At 47.4% G+C, this 20,091-nt stretch overlaps 2 pseudogenes across 2 annotated transcripts in view; both read left to right on the top strand.

Moving 5' to 3' along the window:
* The window catches only part of LOC307066099 (zinc finger protein 541-like), a 53,147-nt pseudogene that overhangs the window by 6,854 nt on the left and 26,202 nt on the right, over window positions 1-20,091 (top strand). The window lies entirely within an intron of this gene.
* LOC307066100 (zinc finger protein 541-like) lies at window positions 727-18,906 on the top strand (annotated as a pseudogene). The gene is made up of 13 exons (XR_013811538.1): window positions 727-1,611; window positions 3,346-3,404; window positions 3,612-3,771; window positions 3,929-4,095; window positions 4,435-4,759; window positions 10,994-11,057; window positions 11,651-11,793; window positions 12,199-12,302; window positions 13,775-13,850; window positions 14,409-14,497; window positions 18,028-18,168; window positions 18,355-18,536; window positions 18,654-18,906. The product of XR_013811538.1 is annotated as a zinc finger protein 541-like (transcript).

Genomic DNA, 20,091 nt, shown 5'->3' with positions numbered 1-20,091 from the left:
CACGGACGTGTTCACAGCCATCCACTCGTGGGCAGCTGAGAACAGCGGCCCGACCCAGCTGAGCCGGAGCTGCCCCTGCTCCAGCCCCCATCATCCCTGGAGGGCTGGTCCGAGGGCGCTCCCCTGCCCGCCTGCCTGCCTCTGTTCCATAGCCAGACTATCCCCGCCAGTTCCCAGCCATCAAGCCACAGGTTCCAGTGGCTCTGAGACCTGTCGGGCTGCCCTAAGAGCAAAGGAAACAGTATGTTTGTCGTCCACAAGCCCTCTGCAGTTCTGTCCCGGGAGGGCTCCGAGCCTGGCCCCGGGCTCAGCAGCGACTCCCGTGCGGCGGAGCCCTCACCCAGCCGGGGCACCGGTCTGGAGGACATGCCGCCCTTCCCTCCCACGCTCCTGAAGGCACCAGGGGAGGCCTCGGGTGACCCCAGATATGTCAGCACCAGTGGGGAAGACGACTCCTGGGCTTCCAAGAGGCGCAAATTTGACTGCGACTCCTCGTGGCAGAACCCTGGTGAGCCTGGCCCCCAGGACAGCCCAAAGTCCAGCGGCCTCCCGTCGGATGCCACGCCGCTCTTCCGGCAGCTGTTCTTGAAGTCTCAGGAGTCTCTGGTGAGCCACGAGCAGATGCAGGTGTTCCAGATGATCACCAAGTCCCAGCGGATCTCCTCCTACACCCATGTGCCGCCGCCTCCTCCCAGCTTCCCACACCCGACGGCAAGCAAATTGCCCTGAAGTCACTGCAGGGGCTGTGGCCACAGTAGCCCCCGCCTATGGCGCCCACTGTTGACTCTCCATGCTGGCCCCGTGAACCCTGATCCAGAGGGATCCCTAACCCGCAGGAGAAAATCCAAACCTGCTTTCCCCACAGAGGCCTCCCCCAGCAGCGTGAGCCAGGACACAAAGGGAAGACCAAAAGTGGCTGCTGCTCCACCTGCCCTCACAGCGTCGTCCCTGGACCCTCTTCGGAACCCAGACATCTCCTCTCTGGCGAAGCAGTTGAGATCCTCGAAAGGGACCTTGGACCTGTGGGACATCTTCTCCCCCGGGGCCCTGCGTCAGACCCAGTTAGGAGGAGAGGAGCCATCCAGAGCCCACCTCCGAGGGAAGCAGGCCCAGGCTGAGAATGGCACGGCCTCTGGGGCCACAAAAGGTGAAGAGGGCCCGGCCTGCTCCTGGGGCGGAGGCTACAGGCTCTTCTCTGGCAACTCCAGGGCCCAGCGCCTTTCAGGCTTCCGGAAGGAGAAAGTGAAAATGGATATGTGAGGGCTTCCCTGGTGGCGCAGTGGTTGAGGGTCCGCCTGCCGATGCAGGGGACACGGGTTCGTGCTCCAGTCCGGGAAGATCCCACATGCCGCGGAGCGGCTGGGCCCGTGGGCCATGGACGCTGAGCCTGCGCGTCCGGAGCCTGTGCTCCACAACGGGAGAGGCCACAACAGTGAGAGGCCCGTGTACCACAAAAAAAAAAAAAATAAAAAAAAAATAAAGAAAATGGATATGTGCTGTGCGGCTTCTCCAAGCCAGGTAGCCATGGCCTCGTTCTCGTCGTCAGCCAGGCCTCCAGCGGATGCCCCCTGGGACTCCAAGTCCAAGCTGACGATATTCAACAGGATCCAGGTACCAGGGCCCTCTCACGGGAGCTGACCATGTGGGAGGCAGAGTGTCGTCCTTACCTGTGTCCGTGTTTCTGACTTGTCCAGGCACTGTATATAACCTCAGCAAATCGTCAGATGCAGTTTGTTTACAGAGGGGGGATTGAAGGTCCAGAGGGGTGATGGTTCCTCACATCACCCTCCGCCCTGCAACACACACACACAAAACAGAACAGGGCTTTAGAGTTGTCAGAGACACTTTGCGTCATGTTTCTTCACTAAACTTTTTCTATTTGCTTTCTTTCTGCCTTTGGCTTCCTTTTGGATTTGCCTCCTTCACTTCTTCAGAGCATGTAAAGGCAGAGCTCCTTTGCCCTTGATATTTGTACGTGAAATGCTCTGTCTTTTCTGGTTGTGAATCACAGGTCCACAAGTCCGACTTGGCCCCTACTGCAGGCCTGGTGCCGGTCCGCCCTTTTGGAGCAGCTTGGGTCCTCCCACATCGTGCCCACGAGGTCCTGGGTGCAGAGAGCTCGGCCACGTCTCTTCGTGATGTTCTTAGGTCCAGCATCCTTCCTGTCGCACCACAGCTACCTCCTCTTTTTTTTTTCACAGCTTTAATATTCACGTGCCATGTAATTCGCCATCTTGAAGTGCACCATCCAGTGGTTTTTGGTTTGTTTACGAAGTCGTGCACCCATCGCCACTCTTTGCCAAAACACTTTCATCACCGCAAAAAGAAACCCCACACCGTTGGTTGTCACCCACAATCTCTCCATCCCTCCCAGCCCCTGGCAACCATGCATCTACCTTCTGTCTCCATGGATTTGCCTATTCTGGACACTTCATGTGATTGGAATCTTAACGCTGCGTGGCCTTTTGTGTCTTTTGCTTCTTTCAATTCACATGATGTTCTCAGAGTTCCTCTGTGCTGTAGCACGGGTCAGAACTTCACTCCTTTTTATCGCTGGTAACTTGTCCATTGTATGGATACACCATATTTTATTTATCCGTTCATCACGTGATAGATATTTGGGTTGTTTTCCCTTCTTGGCCATTGTGATAACGCTGCTATGAACATTTGTGTACAGATTATTGTTTAGACATATGTTTTCATTTCTCTTGGGAAATTCCTAGGAAGGGAATTGCTGGGCTCTAGGGTAATTCTATTGGAGGAAGTGCCAGACTTTTCCAAAATGCTGTGCTGTTTTATATCCCTACCCAGAGTGTAAGAGGCCTCCAGTTTCTCTGCATCCTCACCAACACTTGTTATTGTCCAGTTGGTTCACCTTAGTGGGTGGGAAATGATAATCTCATTATAGTTTAATTTGCATTTCCCCGATGGCTAATAATCCTGAGCATCTTTTCATGGCCATTTGTATATCCTCTTTGGATAAGTGTCTATTCAGACTCTTTGCCCATTTTTAAATTGGGTTGTGATTTTATTTTTGAGCTGTGAGAGTTCATTATGTATCACAGATACAGAAATCTACATAGTCCCTTATCAGATACATGATTTGCAACTTTTTTCTCTGATTCTGTCTTTTCACTTCTTGATGATGTCCTTTGAAGCACAGAAGTTGTAAGTTTTGATGAAGTCCAATACATCTGTGTTTTGTTTGGTTTTGGAGTCATCCAAGAAACCACTGCTTAGTCCAGGGTCACCAAGAATTATACCTGTGTTTTCTTCCAAGTCTTATAGTTTTCACTCTTGCATCTCATTTCTGATATGTTGGCTCAGATGTATTTTCGTCTTAAGGGTGGAAATATCTACCAGCTCCCCCACCCGATGAAGGAGGAGAACATGGCGGGTGGCTGGTAAGTTCCGAAGCCCCTCGGGAATCCTCTGGTGGCTTTTATGTGCTGGCCCTGGGTGAGCGAGCTCTGGATGCTTCACTCCTGAAGGGGCGAGCACCAGGCCACGGAGAATCGGGGGCATCATCTCCATTTCTTTAGGGTTCGTCCAAAGCTGTCAGAGGATCAGTGTTTGGGGACAGAGTTCCATTCTCCCTTTCTTCCCCACAGGAACCAGCACAGTGGTGGTCCCACAGACTGGGCAGAGCCAAGGAGCACTTACGTCTGCAAGAATTGCAGCCAGATGTTTTATACCGAGAGAGGGCTGAGCAGCCACATGTGTTTTCACAGCGACCAGTGGCCGTCACCTCGAGGGAAGCAGGAGCCGCAGGTGAAGGGGCGCGAAGCTGCCACTCATCTCAGGATGGAGCCGTCCTCCTGCGGGGAGCCTGGCTGGGGTCCGGGAGTCAGGGCTGTGCTGCTCTGGAGGGGCCCCTTGCTCCCTACGTACTGTGTCTCTTAAAGGGCTGGCTCTTCTCTGTGTGTAGGTGTGTGGCATGGAGTTTTGCAAGCCACCAAACAGGTGCTGAGGCCGGAGGGAGACAGGCAGAGTTCCCCGGGAGGCAGGAAGTCCTTGGACAACATGACCGCAGCCCCTTTGGTTGTCCCTGTGTCGGTGCCAGTGGCTCCAGCGAACCATCCCCCCGGGAGCAAGGTGGGTGCACTTCCTTCCAGCTGCTTTCCAGCTGCCAGTGGGAGCTGTGAGAAAAGCCCCCAAATCCTGACTCCAGAAGAGCTTGATTTGCGTGTTCATTCATCCATTCAACCTCCAGTGAACTTCCTTGTGTCTGGCCCTGTGCTGGGCAGGGCTGGGGACACTGCAGCGACCACAACAGGCCTGCCCCCGTTTCCTGGGGCTCCCAGCCCAGCGGAGTAGATAGACCCATCCCCAGACACTGACGACCCGGAACGCGCCGGCTGGGAGAGTGAGCTGTGGGAGCCCCGAGGGCACCAGAGACCCACCCCCGTGGTTCTGAAGTCTCTTCTTCTCCAGGGACAGGAGAAGGACGGGGAAGAGAGAGACCGCAAGGAGGGCAGCCAACACAGGAAGCGGAAGAAGCTCTTCCGGCCCAAGGCACTGGTCATCCCTCCTCCAACCTCCATGTCTGGGAAGCCGGGCCCGGGAGGATGCCGCCAGATTTACCTGTGCTCACCCGTGTTCCTAGTGGACCGGCTCCTGAAGGGACTGTCCCAGTGCCCTCCCTACACGCCGCCCCCGAGGCTCAGCCCCATCCGGGAGGGCTCTGGGCTGTATTTCAACACTCTGTGTTCCACATCTGCCCGGGCCCGTCCCGACATGCTCATCAGCGCCATGCTTGGTGAGTGAGCTTGATCACCCCATGATGGGCCTGCGGGGGGCCAGACCCCCGCCCCCTGTAGAATTTGGTCCAGCTATTCTCTCTGGCCTACGCCTGGGTCTGCTCTGGGGGTCCCGTTGCTGTTCAGAACTATCCCAGGACCATCTGGGACCAGCAGCCTTCTAGGTGCTTATAACTTTGTAGCCAGAAAGAAAATAGACGCCATTTAGCCTAACCACCCTTCTGCCTGCCCTTTCGAGTAATTGTTTAAACAGCTTTATTGAGATATAATTCACATGCCACATGAATCACCCATTTAAAGGGTAGAGTGGTTTTTTAGTGTATTCTTAGGATTGTACACCCATCCCACAATCTAATTCTAGAGCACTTTCATCACCCTAGAAGATTATATCCACGAGCGGTGACACACAGGCCCTGTAGCCCCCAACTCCTCAGCCCTGGGCAACCACCAGTCTACCAACCTACTTTTTCTATGGGTCTCCCTATTCTGGACATTTCATATAATTGGAATCATAAAATACGTGACATTCTGTGTCTAGTTTGTTCACTTAGAATAATGTTGTCAAGGTTCATGTTGTAGTATGCATCAGTGCTTCATTTCTTTTTATGGATGAATGATATTCCATCCTCTGGATAGACAACATTTTATTTATCCATTCATCAGTTGACGAGCATTTGGGTTGTTTGTGTCCTTTGGCTATTGCAAATAGTGCTGTTAAGAACATTTATGTGTAAGTTTTTGTTGGACATAAGTCCTCATTTCTCTTGGGTATAAAACTCAGAGTGGAATTGCTGGGTCAAAGGGTAACTATGACTAACCGTTTAAGGAACTGCGAGACTGTTTTCCAAAATGGCCGGGTCACTTTAAATTTCCACCAGCATTGTATGAAAGTTCCAGTTTCTCCACATCCTTGCTCACACTTCTTAGCTGTCTTTTTTATTACACCCATCCTAGTGGGTGTAAAGTGGTAGCTCATTGTGGGGTGTTTGTTTGTTTGTTTTGCAATACGTGGGCCTCTCACTGTTTGTGGTCTCACCCATTGCAGAGCACAGGCTCCGGATACACAGGCTCAGCAGCCATGGCTCACGGGCCCAGCCGCTCCGCGGCACGCGGGATCCTCCCGTACCGGGGCACGATCCTGCGTCCCCTGCATCGGCAGGCGGACTCTCAACCACTGCGCCACCAGGGAAGCCCCCTCATTGTGGTTTTGATTTACATTTCCCTGATGGCTAATGATGTTGAGCATCTTTCCATGTGCTTATTATCCATTTGTATATCTTCTCGGGAGAAATGTCTATTCGGATCCTTTGCCCATTTTTTAAATTGAATTCTTATCCTTTTATTATTGAGTTGTCTCAGTTCCTTATATAGTCTGCATGCAAGCCCCTTATCAGATATATGATTTGCCAATTCTCTCCCATTTTGTGGGTTGTCTTTTCATTTTATTTGTGATATGGTTTGCAGTACAGAAGTTTTTAATTTTGATGCAGTCCAACTTATTCTTAGGCCTGCGATCAATCTTTAGTTAACTTTTATATACTGTATGAGGTAGGAGTCCAAATTCATTCTTTTGCATGTATGTATCAGTTCTTCTAGCACTAGAAAATACTCTTCTTTTCTCATTGAATTGTCTCCGTACCTTGTTTTGTTTTGTTTTGCTGTACGCGGGCCTCTCACTGTTGTGGCCTCTCCCGTTGCGGAGCACAAGCTCCGGACGCGCAGGCTCAGTGGCCATGGCTCACGGGCCCAGCCGCTCCGCGGCATGTGGGATCTTCCCAGACCAGGGCACGAACCCATGTCCCCTGCATCGGCAGGCAGGCTCTCAACCACTGCGCCACCAGGGAAACCCTGTCTTGGTACCTTTGTGGAAAGTCAGTTGACCATAAATGATTTGAGATGTTTCTTCTTTTTTAATACAGCCATTTTACAGCTATAGATTTCCTTCTGAACATTGATTTAGCTACATTTTGTAAGTTTTAGTATGTTGTGTTTTTATATTCATTCAGCTAAAGTATTTTCTAATTAATCATTCCACTTCTTGTTTAATACACTGATTATTAAAGAGTATGTTGCTTAATTTTCACATATTTGTGAATTTTCCAAATTGCTGCCTTTTATTGATTTGTAATCTAATTCTCTTGTGGTCAGAGAACATACTTTGTTTCTTTTTCAATTTAATTTATTTAATTTTTTTTTAAATTTTTTTGGCTGTGCTGTGCGGTTTGCAGGATCTTAGTTCCCCCACCAGGGATCGAACCCATGCCCCCTGCAGCGGAAGCGTGGAGTCCTAATGACTGGACCGCCAGGGAATTCCCTTAAATTTATTTTAAAATTTAAAATTTATTGAGGCATGTTATATGGGCTAGAATCCGGTCTGTCTTGAAGAATGTTCCATGTGAATTTGAGAAGAATGTATTCTACTGATGTTTGGTGGAATGCTGTATTTTGTCTGTTTTGTCTAGTTAGTTTCAATTTCCTTGTTGATCTTCTGCCTAGGTGCCCTATCCACTGTTGAAAGTATTGAAATCTCCAACTATTATTTTTTAATGGTTTATTTCATCCTTTAGTTCTGTCGTTTGTTGCTTGGTGTATTTTGGGGGTCTGTTTTTAGGTGTGTATATGTTTGTAATTGTCACATCTTCCTCACGGCTTGACCTTTTATCATTAGGATGTGATTGTGACATCATTTGTCATTATTACAATAATTTTATCATTATCTCTAGTAATATTTTTTGTTTTAAAGTCTAATGTGCCTGACATTAATGTAGCCATTCCATTCTCTTTTTTGGTTGTTATTTGCTTGGTATATATTTTTCTCTTCTTTTACTTTCAGCCTATTTGTGTCTTTGAAAATAAAGCATGTTACCTCTAGACACCATTAGTTGGATCACGTGTTTTTTATCCAGTCTTACAAACTCTGCCTTTTGATTGGTTTGTTTAATCCATTCTTGTTTAATGTTATATTGATATGGTTGGATTTACATCTGCCATTTTGCTTTTTATTTTCTATACGTTACATGTCTTTTTCTCCCTCTGTTCCTCCTTTCCTGCTTTCTTTTGTATTAAGTGAGTATTTTCTAGGGTGACATTTTAATTCCTTTAATTTTTCACTGTTTCTTAGTCATTTTTTAGTGGTTGCTCTAGGACTTAAAATATATGTCTTATCAGAATCTGTTAGGATGTGTAATAACTCATTAACAGTGAAATATAGAAACACTGCTCCTATCTAGCTCTATTCCTTCTAACTCTTTTGCTATTATATGTGAGAGACCCAGTAATACCTAACTGGTCATGTTTATTGCTTTATATAATTTTATTTCGTGTAAAAACACTGAGAGAATAAAGGAAAGCAAGCATGATTTATAGAGGTTGTTATATCAACCTTCTTATTTACCATTTCTGATCTCTTCATTTATTCTTGTGGATTTGAGCTACTACCTGAGGTGATATTCCTTTACTCCAATGCAGCTGTGCTCCTTGTGCAGTTACTGTCACATATATGATATTTCTGTATGTTACAGGCCCACAATACATATTGTTTTATGCAGTTATTTTTAAGGCCATTAAGAAAAGAAAAGAAATATGTAATCATAGTGATTTTTATAGTTACCCATATTTACTAGCGCTTCGCTTTTTTTTTTTTTTTTTTTTGTGGTTTGGATTCAAGTTACCATCTGATGTCATTTGCTTTCAATCTGAAGAACTTTCTTTAGTATCTATTTTTATTAGGGATATATAATTCACATACCATACAATTCATCCCTTTAAAGTATAGAATTCAATGGTTTTTAGTATATTCACAGAGCTGTGCAACCATCACTACCATCAGTTTTCAGAAATTTTCATCATCCCCAAAAGAAACCCTGTACTTATTAGCAGTCCCTCCTTTCCATCCTCCCCATCCCCAGCCATGGGTAATGACTAATCTACTTTGTCTCTATCGATGTGGCTATTCTGCATATTTCCTATGAGTGGAATCATACAGTATGTGGTCCTTTATGAATGCCTTCTTTTAGTTAGCATGATGTTTTTAGGTTTCATCCACGTTTCAGTATGTATCAGCACTTTGTTCCTTTTTGCGGGCTGAATAATATTTCACCTTTACTATTTCTTGTAAGACAGGTCTGCCAGCAACAGGTATTCTCAGTTTTTATTTATCTGGGAATGTCTTTATTTTACCTTCATTTTTGCAAGATAATTTGCTGAATATAAGATACTTGGTTAACACTTTTTTACTTTCAGTAATTTGAATATATTATCCCATTGCCTTGTAACCTACATCGTTTCTGTTAAGAAGTTAGCTGTTAATTTTACTGTAGTGCCCTTGTATGTAACAAATTGTTTTTCCCTTTTTGCTTTCAAGATCTTGTCTTTATTTTTGATTTCCACATTTTGCCTATGTTATGTCTGGATGTAGAGCTCTTTGTGTTTAATCTTTCTTGGAGTTTGTAGAGTTTGCTGGATATACATATTGTTTTTCATTAATGTTGGGAAATTTTCAGCCATTAATACTTTAAATATTCTGTCCCTTTCTCCCCTCTTTCTGGTACTCCCACTACATATATATTGTTGCATTTAATGACATCTCACATTTCTCTGAGGCTCTCTTCCCTTTCCTATATTTTTTTCTCTCTCTTCAGATTTCATAGTCTCCATTGTTCTATCTTCAGGTTTGCTGATCATTTCTTCTGCCAGCTCAGATCTACTGTTGAGCCTTATTTTGGTTATTGTACTTTTTTAACCCCTGAATTATTTCCATTTGGTTCTTCTTTTTTTTTGGCTGCATCGCACAGCATGCAGGATCTTACTTCCTCGACTAGGGCTCAAACCCGTGCCCCCTGCAGTGGAAGCGTGGAGTCTTAACCACTGGACCGCCAGGGAAGTCCACATTTGTTTCTTTTTAAAAAATAATTTCCATCTCTTGATGGCATTTTCTCTTTGATGAGAAATTTTTATTTTATCTTACTTTAATTCCTTAAGCATGGGAGCCAGGGGAAGAAGAAGCCCCCATCTCCTTGGCTGCACCTACCTGGGTAGAGCTTCCGTTACAAAGAGCTGGGGGCTAGGTGGGTAAGGGAGTGGGCCATGGCTCCAGTGCCACAGACTCTCACTGTTCTTCCCAAGATTTAGTAGATTTTCTTGAATGAGTATTTCTTAAAATGCTGTATGCCTTTAGGACAACTTGCAGAGACTTTAGCTTACTGTTCTTTTTTTTTTTTTTAATGATTTTTGTCAGTAAATTTGTTGTTTTGCCGAGTTCCTTACTCTACTTTTTCAGAAGTCTTATCCCCCTTCCATGCAATCTTTTTATTTTCTTTTATTGTGATGTGAACAGTTAATCTGTGATCTGCCCTTTTAACAAAGATTTAAGTGTGCAATACAGTATTGTTGACTATAGGTACAATGTTATACAGCAGATTTCTAGAGCTTGATTAATTGAAACTTTATGCCCATTGATTAGTAACCTCCCATTTCCCACTCCCCCAACCCCTGGTAACCCCTATTCCACTCTGATTCTATCAATGTGAATTCAACTACTTCAGATACGTTATATAAGTGGAGTCATGCCGTATTTCTCTTTCTGTGACTGGCTTATGTCACTTAGTATAATGTCCTCAATGGTCATCCATGTTGTTGCATATTGCAGAATTTCCTTTTAAGGCTAAATGGTATTTCATTGTATGTTTATGTCACATTTCCTTTATGTGCTCATCTGTCAGTGGACATTTAGGTTGTTTCCACATCTTGGCTATTATGAATGGTGCTGGAGTGAACATGGGAGTTCAGATATCTTTTTGAGGCCTTGACTGCAGTTCTTTTGGATGAATACCCAGAAGTGGGTTTGCTGCATGATATGGTAGTTCTACTTTTAATTTTTGAGGAAACTCCATACCATGCAATCTTTTTTTTCTAATTTTCAATTTTATATTGGATTAGAGTTGATTTACAATGTGTTAGTTTCAGGTATACAGCAAAGTGATTTTGTTATACATATTCACATATCTATTCTTTTTTAGATTCTTTTCCCATATAGGTTATTACAGAGCATTGAGTATAGTTCCCTGTGCTATACAGTAGGTCCTTGTTGATGATCTATTTTATATACAGTAGTGTGTGTATACCATGCAATCTTGAAGAGCCTGCTTTTAGCTGCTCTAGAAAGGCAGGCAGAAAGGGCCTCATGGGTCAGTTGTAGCCAGTCTTCTTGAGGCTCTTCTTTGGGTGTTTTCCAGGTCACATGGACGGCTCTTTTGGCATCAGTGTGGTGAAGGACAACAGCAAGATCAGCACTGAACCGTGAGTTGGAACAGACTTAGAACCTGAGAGTCCTTGCAATGTGGGGATGCTTTTACCCTCCTTGCATTCCAGTGTCGGTTTTTCCCAAGGGAGCCTTCATCACGGGAAAGTCAGGTCTAGATCCAGAGCCTCCCTAGGAGAGAAGTGTTGGATTTTTCCAGGCGTTTCCCCAATATTCCTTCGGTCCAGACATACCATAGTTGGATCTCTGGGGACAGAATGCCCAGCACCCTGGGGTTCTACATAGAATTGGTGACGGCGCAGTGAGATACTGTTTTGTAGCTTGGATGTTACCTTGGATACAGAAGAATGCCAGGTATCAGCACATACCTCCCCTGTCCTAGACCCCAAACGCCTGAAGCCAGAAATCTGGCGATAAAGCCAATTGGAGGAAGGAAGGAAGTATCCCTCAAGAGGTCTCTGGAATACCTGCGCGTGTCTACTGGGCTGATGAGTACTCCCTGTGTCTGAGAGATGGCCAAAAGGTGGGTTCCACAGCCCTGCTGAGCAGGGCTCACCGCACATCTCTCTTGTATTTCCCATCTTGGTCACACACATATGTCTTTATGTCCGTGTGTGTGGCCTCATTTCAGACACATCAACATAGGAAGCCAGTTTCAGGCTGAGATCCCAGAGCTCCAGGACAGATCACTGGCTGGAAGTGACGAGCATGTAGCTACTCTGGTCTGGAAGCCATGGGGAGATGTGATGACCAACCCGAAAACACAGGATAGAGGTGGCTGAGACTTTGGGGCCAGGTTCCCGAGGGCCCTTCTCCATCCCCAAGGGGTTTCTCCTCCCAGTTCTCACCTTGACCAAGAAGCAGTGATCCCCAGGCGGGGGTGGGGTGGGCAGAGCTGGCCTTCAGCGCAGGACTGCTTTGCTGTGCTGCAGTCCCTTGCCCCACCTCTCCTCTCACCCAGTAGCTGGGCAGGCCATCCAGAGCAGGTGCCAGGAGCAGGGTTTCTGCCCGTCCTCCTTGTCCCTCCCTTCCCTCAGCCTGCTTTTAGCAGAGAGGTGAGGGAGATGGTGACAGGAGCCCCCCGCCCCATCTGTGCTGTTGGGGAGGTTTCCTCTCTGGCACTTGCTGACCCTCTGTGTCTCCTCTCCTTCCCGCTGCCGGGCTGCCTGCTGGAAACAGTGACCGAGCTCTGCAACGTGGCCTGCTCCAGCGTGATGCCGGGCGGGGGCACCAACCTGGAGCTCGCTCTGCACTGCCTGCATGAAGCCCAGGGCAACATCCAGGTGAGGTGCAGGCAAGGGTGGGCTCAGAGGAGCTGTGGGAAGCTCCCTGCTCTCTTAGGGCCAGGGGCTCTAGGCGCAAGACACGTGCCTTCTACTTGGGGCTTTGCAGCTCACGAGAACCAAAGGCTGGCCACCCACCCTTCTCCCTGGTCGCTTTGGGACTGGTGGTGTCCTTTTGAACGTAGGGGAAATGCACACATACGGGCTCAATCAGTTATTTATCTGGGGTGACAGCAGAGCACCAGGATTCCTCCAGCGTTACCTCATCTCAGCGCAGCACTGGGGAGGCGGTGACTAGCAGAACCAACTCAGGGCCTGCATTAATCTGGTTTATTTACTGAACATTAACTTTATGATTAAAAATGGTGTATGAAAACCTCTGATGCAACAGAAATGCCTCTGCCTTCTCCAAGGACCCTCCTCACAATCCTGAAGTTTAGAAAATGAAGAAGTCCAACTGTGTGTAGTGGGGGAGGAAGTCACGTCACCCGAGTTGGAGACCCAAGAGCCAGGGCTACATGGTGCTTTTTCTCAAGCTGAGAGGCAGTGGCTGGCACGTGGTGGGTGCTCAGCAGAGTAATCAGCACACATTTACTGGGTCCTCTTGATACCTGGTGATGTCATGGTATCAGGCTGGGGCCAGCTCAGGGGCCCATTCTTGGTTTAATGCTCTGCTGCCACCATCTTGAAATTCTTAATAGTTTCTGAGCACAGGGCCCCGTGTTTCCATTTTGCGCTGGGTCCTGCAAACTGCATAGCTAGTCCTGACCGGGGTTACGCTGTTGAGCAAGACAAATGCCCTCTCTTTGCAGGGCTTACATTTTAGGAGAGTGAGCACATGAAATACATTTTTTAAAAGTGATAGATAATGATTAGTGCTGGGCTTCTCTGGTGGCGCAGTGGTTGAGAGTCTGCCTGCCGATGCAGGGGACACGGGTTCGTGCCCCGGTCCGGGAAGATCCCACATGCTGTGGAGGGGCTGGGCCCCTGAGCCATGGCCGCTGAGCCTGTGCTTCCGGAGCCTGTGCTCTGCAACGGGAGAGGCCACAACAGTGAGAGGCCTGCGTACTGCAAAAAAAAAAAAAAAAAAAAAAAAAAAAAAATGATTAGTGCTATGAGGAACATAACATGGGGTAGGGCGGGGGCAGTGCCACTCCAAATGCTGCTCCCTGAAGAAATAAGGAGCTTGTGCCAGAATAAGTCCACACACTGTTTCGTCATCAAGTAAATCTTGCTATGAAAAAGGTAACGTCAGCTGGACTCACCAGTCTGCTTAGTGCTGTAGGCAGTGTGTCCCAAGTGGTTCACAGCTGGTGGCCAGTCCACAGACCGACCACACTTTGAGTCGCCCTGGGGTAGGGGTAGCTTTAGGGAGGGCTGCACATATTTTCTGAACGAATGAAAGAATGAAGGCGGGCCTCTACCTCACCTTCCCTCTCTCAGAGAGTTGCCCACCACTCCTCTCGTTCCAGGTTGCCCTGGAGACCCTCTTACTGAGAGGACCCCAGAAGCCACGGACTCACCCTCTCGCCAACTATCACTACACAGGTAACGAGCGTGGCTGCCCACGTGGTTTTGGCCTGGCTGAGGCCCCTGCGAGCCAGTCAGTTTCCATGGCAAGCTCTGCACGTGCCTCCCGGAGTTCTCTTGGGGCCTGCACCTGCCCTCCCAGAAGGGCCCGTCGTCTCTGGGGGACTCAGTGGGTGCTGCTCTCTAGTTGGACCCAACCTTCCCCTTTCCACTGGTTCCCTCGTGGGCTCTTCGTGGCCACAAGGTGGGTGCCAGGTTGGGGTGGGCTCACGTTCCGCAGTTGAGCACTCCAGCGTTGGAGTCAGGCAACCAGGGGCCCACGCCTGCCCTTGGCAAGTCTCTTAACCAGAGGAAGCCTCAAGTTGCTGCACCTGTCAAGTGGGGATGGTAAGAGCCCCTACCTGCTAAGGTTTTTGTGAGGATTGTGTGAGATAAAGCAAGTAAGGGGCTTAGCAGTAATCTTGGCATATAATGGGCGCTCGGTGGCCTAAAAAAAGAGGGGAGTCTGCACTTCAGCCGTGGCTGTGGTCCCAGAAGGAGAAACATTCTTCCTCCTCTTGGCTGTTTCTCCAATAGGTTCGGACATCTGGACCTCCATGGAGAAGAGGCTCTTTAAGAAGGCATTCTGTGCCTACAAGAAGGACTTCTACTTGATACACAAGATGGTAAGGCGAACATGGCAGGCTGGTGTAGACAAGGCTCCTTCACACGGCCGAGGCGCTAGAACTGCAGGGCCTGTCAGGGGCGATACTCTGCTCATGCTGTGAACAGTTGACAACTGAAATGCCATTGCTTTGAACAACCCCAAACAGTACAGAAATGAATCCCATGTTCAAAATAAAGCCCTCCAGGCCCCTCCCCACAATCCTACTTCTGATTGATAACCTGCCAGGTATTGACTGCCCATACGGATTTTACACACCTATATGCACTTTCTCAAAGAAGGATGACATCATATACTTGATATCCTGCTGATTATTTTGCTCTTTTTGTAACTTGATGTATGCAAAATTGCACATAATCAAAGTGTAAGATTTAATGTTTTTGACATATTTATACACTTGTAAGACCACCACCATGATCAAGATGATGAAAATATCTGTCACCCCCCAAAGTTCCCTCCTGCCCCTTTGCAACCCTTCCTTCCTGCCACCCGGGTCCCTAGTCAAGTCTTGTCTACTTTTTGTCACTCTAAATTAGTTTGCATTTTCTAGAGGTTTCTATAAATGGAATAATCATACAGCATGTGATCTGCTTTGTCTGGCTTCTTACACTCAACCTAATGATTTTGAGATTCATCCATGTTGTCGTGTGTACCCATTGTTCATCCCTTTATTGTTGAGGAGTATACCACAGTGTGGACTGACCACCGTTCATTTAATCATCCACCTGTTGGCGGTTTCCAGTTACTGATGACTACAGATAAAGCTGCTGTGAACATTCACGTACAAGTCTTCGTACGGACATGTACTGGGTTCTTTTTTTTTTTGCAGAGATGGGGGTGGGATTATAAATACCTAGGAGGTGAATGAGGGTAACTTATAATAGATGTATGTTTAACTTTTTAAGAAACTGCCAAACTGTTTTCCAAAGTGGCTATACCACTTCCCATTCCCACCAGCAGGTTATGAAAGGTCCAGTTGCTCCACACCCTCGTCGACACTTGGTATGCTAAGTCTCTTTAATGTTAGCCATTCTAATGAGTGTACAGTAGCATCTGACTCCATTTTCCTAATGACTAATGATGCTGAGCATCTTTGTGTTTTTTTGCTCTATGTGCACCTTCTTTGGTGAGCTGTCTGTTCATATCTTTTGCCTCTGAGTTTATTGGAGTGTCTGTGTTTTTATTGAGCTGTAGGAATTCTTATTTTGTTCTGAACACCAGTCCTTTATCCAGATATATGCTTTGGAAATATTTTCTCCCAATATGCAATTTGTCAGTCACCTAACAGTGTTTTTCGAAGAAAAGTTTTTAATTTTGCTTAAGCCTAACTTACTAGTTTCTCTTTTATAGACTGTGCTTTTCGTGTTGTATCTAAGAAATCTTTGCCTAACCCAAAGTCACAAAGATTTTCCCCTATGTTTTCTTCTGGAGGTTTTCTAGTTTTAGGTTTTATTTCTAGATTTATGATCCATTGTAAGTATATTTTTGTATGGGGTGCGAGGTGAGTTCATTTTTTGCATATGGATATTTATTGTTCCAATACCTTTTCTTGGAAAGACCATACTTTCTCCACTCAGTTGCTTTTGTACCTTTGTTAAATATCAGTTGGCCATATATATATGCATCTACTTCTGGACGCTGTATTCTGTTCCATTGATCTGTTTGTCTTTTATTAAGCTATTCCCATACTGTCTTTATTACTGTAGCTTTATTCTAAGTCTTGAAATCAGAAAATGTTAGTCCTTCAACTTTGTTATTCTTTTTCAAAGTTATTTTTTTTATTCTAGATCCTTTTTATTTCCCTATGAATTTTAGAAATAACTTGTCAAATTCAAAATAAAAATTCCTGCTAGGAACTTGATTGGTACTGTTTTTGACTCTATAGGTCAGCTTGGGAGAGTTGTTACCTTAACAATATTGAGTCTTCTGACTCGTGAACAGGGTATATCGCTCTATTTCAATCTTTAATTTTTCAGCAATGTTTTGAAGTTTTTAGTGTACAGTTGTTGCATACTTTTTGTCAGATTTATTCCTAAGCGCTTGGTTTTTTTTCTGTTTTTGTTGGGTTTTTTTTTTTTTTTTTGCGGTACGCGGGCCTCTCACCATTGTGGCCTCTCCCGCTGCGGAGCACAGGCCCCGGACGTGCAGGCCCAGCAGCCATGGCTCACGGGCCCCGCCGCTCCATGGCACGTGGCATCCTCCAGGACCGGGGCACGAACTCGTGTCCTTGCATCGGCAGGCGGACTCTGAACCACTGCGCCACCAGCGAAGCCCAGTACTTGTGTTTTTTATGATGTTATAGAGTTCTTTTTTATTTCAGTTTCCAATGGTTTGTTGCTAGTATGTATAGAAATAAAATTGATTTTTATATTGATCTTGTGTTCTGAAATGTTGCCAAACGAACTTACTAGTTTTGGTAACTTCTTTGTGGATTCCACTGAATTTTCTACATAGACAGTCATATCATCTGCAAATAAAGACACTTTTATTTCTTCCTTTCCAACCTGGATGCCTTTACTTTTTTTCTTGCCTTTTTGCACTCTAGAACCACCAGTACAGTATTGAGTAGAAGTGGTGAGAGTGGAAATCCTTGTGTTGTTCATGATATTTGAGGGGAAACCACTCCACCGTTAGCTGTAGGGATTTTGTAGGTATCATTTCTCAGGTTGAAGAGAAGTTCCTTCTATGCCTATTGTGCTGAGAGTTTACATCAGGAATGGACATTGGATTGTATCAAATGCTTTTTCTGCACCTATCAAGATGCTCATATGATTTCTCTTTTTTAAGTTTAATATGATGAATTACATTGATTTTAGATTGTTAAACCAACCTCACGTTTCTGGGATGAGCTCCACTTAGTCATGGTATATTGTCCTTTATATATATATATATATATATATATATATATATATATATATATACATATATATATTGTTGGATTCTGTTCGTTAAAGTTTTGTTTAAAAATTTTCATCTATGTTCATGAGGGACATTGGTCTGTAGCCTTGTTTCCTTGTAATATCTTTGTCTGGCTTTGGTATCAGAGAAATGTTGAACTTACGGACTGAGTTGGGAAGTATTCCTTCCTCTTCAGTTTTTTGGAGGGCTCTGCCTAGCTGTCGCATAAGGCTATGAGGTATCCACCACGTAAGGACACTCTGCTTTAATTAGTCCCAGTCGGTAGACATGTGGCTCCACATGATGTCACAGTTAGCGTCCTCGTGTGTACCTTTGTGTGCGTTTTCCTGGAGAGAAGCCTTCCTGGGCCAGCCTTGTTGCTCAGAGCGTGCAGAGCTTAGATGGTGTTGACTCTGGTGGCTTCTCTCTGAACTCCTTCATCCCCAGGAGGACTTTGTGATTCTCTGTCCCCCGTAGCAGAGGAGCATACCAAGCCATAGGGGAGAGACGTTTCAGGAGGGCTTTCAAAAAGTGGCAGCTGGCCCCATGGGGAGGGGATTTAGGGCGTCAACGCCATCCTCACTGCTGCTCCTGAGGCACTGTCCTTAGCCGGCTTCTGTCTTCCTCCACTAGGTCCAGACTAAAACAGTAGCCCAGTGTGTCGAGTACTACTACACTCAGAAAATAATGATTGATTCTGACCGCGGCCGAGCCCCAGTGCCAGAAAAGAGGGTCAAGAGAGAGCTGGGTGAAGCAGACAGGACAGAAGCGAAGGTAGAGGGTCTCGGGGTAGGGCTTCAGGAGTTCAGCACGGATCTGGATGCCCGGTGCCCATCCAAGCTGGGTGGCGGTGGGGGGGCGTTGCACCCCGCGACGTCTGGACGCTCTGGACACCTGCTTCTCCCTTAGAAGGGTGGCGGGGCGGTCAGCACCCTTTCATCACCTCTGCCCCCTCTGCAGGTCACTCGTAGCCCTCGGAGGAAACGCAGCCACCGTCCAACCCCCGAATTACAGAGGACTACTGAGAGTTACAGGAGGGAGTCCATCCCCAACTCCAGCCCAAACACCAGCTCGAAGCGGACCCCTGAGCTGCCGGGGAGCAGCAAGGGCCAGGGCTTCTTTCCCTGCCGGGAGTGTGAGAGGTACCGCCCTTTCCCTGGATGCTCCCACACCGCCTGCCCTCAGCCCTCTTGGGTGCCCCCCTCAGGGCTACCCGCCTCCCCCTGCTCTGACCCCTGTGTCCTCTGGTGCCTCCTCAGGGTGTTTGGCAAGATCAAGGGTCGGAATGCCCACATGAAGTGGCACCGCCTTCAGGACCACGTGGATCCCACCGTCAGGGCAAGGTGGCCCGTGGAGCCCTTCCAACTGTAGGAGGAGGAGGGCGAGCTAGGGGCTGGCATCGGCCCTCTGCGTGGGCAGCTAGTTGGGATGGGCACCTCGAGCCCTGTTGCGTCTCCTTTGTTTGTTTTTGTACGTTTTTCCTTATATATTATTAAATTGGTTTTTTAAGCAGCTGTCTTCTGGCTTCCCTGCTTGTTGATGCAGCGAAGGCTTTTGAGCCCCTGCCGCTCCCAGAAGCCACAGTGACTGAGTCCCTGCCCTGGAGGAGCCTCATACATGAATGCAGCCAGCATTTATCAAGCACCTGCTGTAGCTGTGCCAGACAATGCCCAGTCCACGTGATGGGGACATAGTGATGGAGGGACAGGCCCCTCCCCTCACAGAGCTTACATTTTAGGAGCGGGAAGGTAGCAGTGATAAAGCAGCAAAAAGGTGAGTTTAGATATCTATAGTGCATATGCTTTTGGCCGTAATAACAGAGGAGTCAGCGTAGGTTTAAGCTCTCAGGACACGTGGTGGTGCCAGTGGCTCCACGGTGAAGTCAAGGCCTGCCAGCAGTGGCCAGCATCTGCAAGTCGGCTGCAGCAGCAGCAGCAGCAGCAAGAATCCCCTCTTGTACGCCGAGCACCCAAACCTTCGGAGGGTGCAGGGCAGAGAGCAGCTCCCTCCCTTCCTTGTTCCCCTTTTTAAAAGTGAGGAAAGCTTGTAGCAGCGCCCAACAGAACGCCCCTCACGTCTCCTCGGCCAGAACTGTAGCCCGTGCTCTTTCTAAACTGGTCCGTGGCAGTGAAAAGGGAAGTGGCCACCGTTATCCCGGACCCTCAAGATTTGTCTCCAGGACAAAAGCATAAGTTGTGTTCCCCCCAGTTCCAGGAGTGGGGAGAACCAGTGTGCTCCCTCAAATTTGTTGTCATCCGATCCAAACTGGAATCCCATTTGCCAGGAAAAGAAGAGGAAGCAGAAATGGCCACTGGGGAGTCAGACCTTGTGTCCACCACAAAGTGACATGAGGAAAGTACAGCAGGGGGCCAAGTCCGAGGGAGTGACGGAGTGGCAGACGCTGGCAGGTGGATGGCGCGGGGGTGGGAAGCCACACTGAGGATGCTGCTGAGGCTGAGACCCACTTCCAGGCCCCGGTGAGGCAAAGCACAGACTCTGCCACGGGAACCAGGGGAGGCTGTGCAAAGCTCTAGCTGCTGTGTGGGGGCCGTGGGCGGCAAGACGGGAATCCTGGAGAGTAGCTGGAAGGCTCTCAGCGGAGATGGTGGCCTGGGCTGGAGTAGCAGTGAAGAGGACAGAAGCGCAAGGATCAGGGATCACGTTAGAAGTAGATTCAGACTTGCTGATGGGTCTCAC

The sequence above is a fragment of the Hyperoodon ampullatus genome (assembly GCF_949752795.1).
Source record: "Hyperoodon ampullatus genome assembly, chromosome: 18".
Taxonomy (NCBI): domain Eukaryota; kingdom Metazoa; phylum Chordata; class Mammalia; order Artiodactyla; family Ziphiidae; genus Hyperoodon; species Hyperoodon ampullatus.
This window is presented reverse-complemented; position numbering and strand designations above follow the sequence as displayed.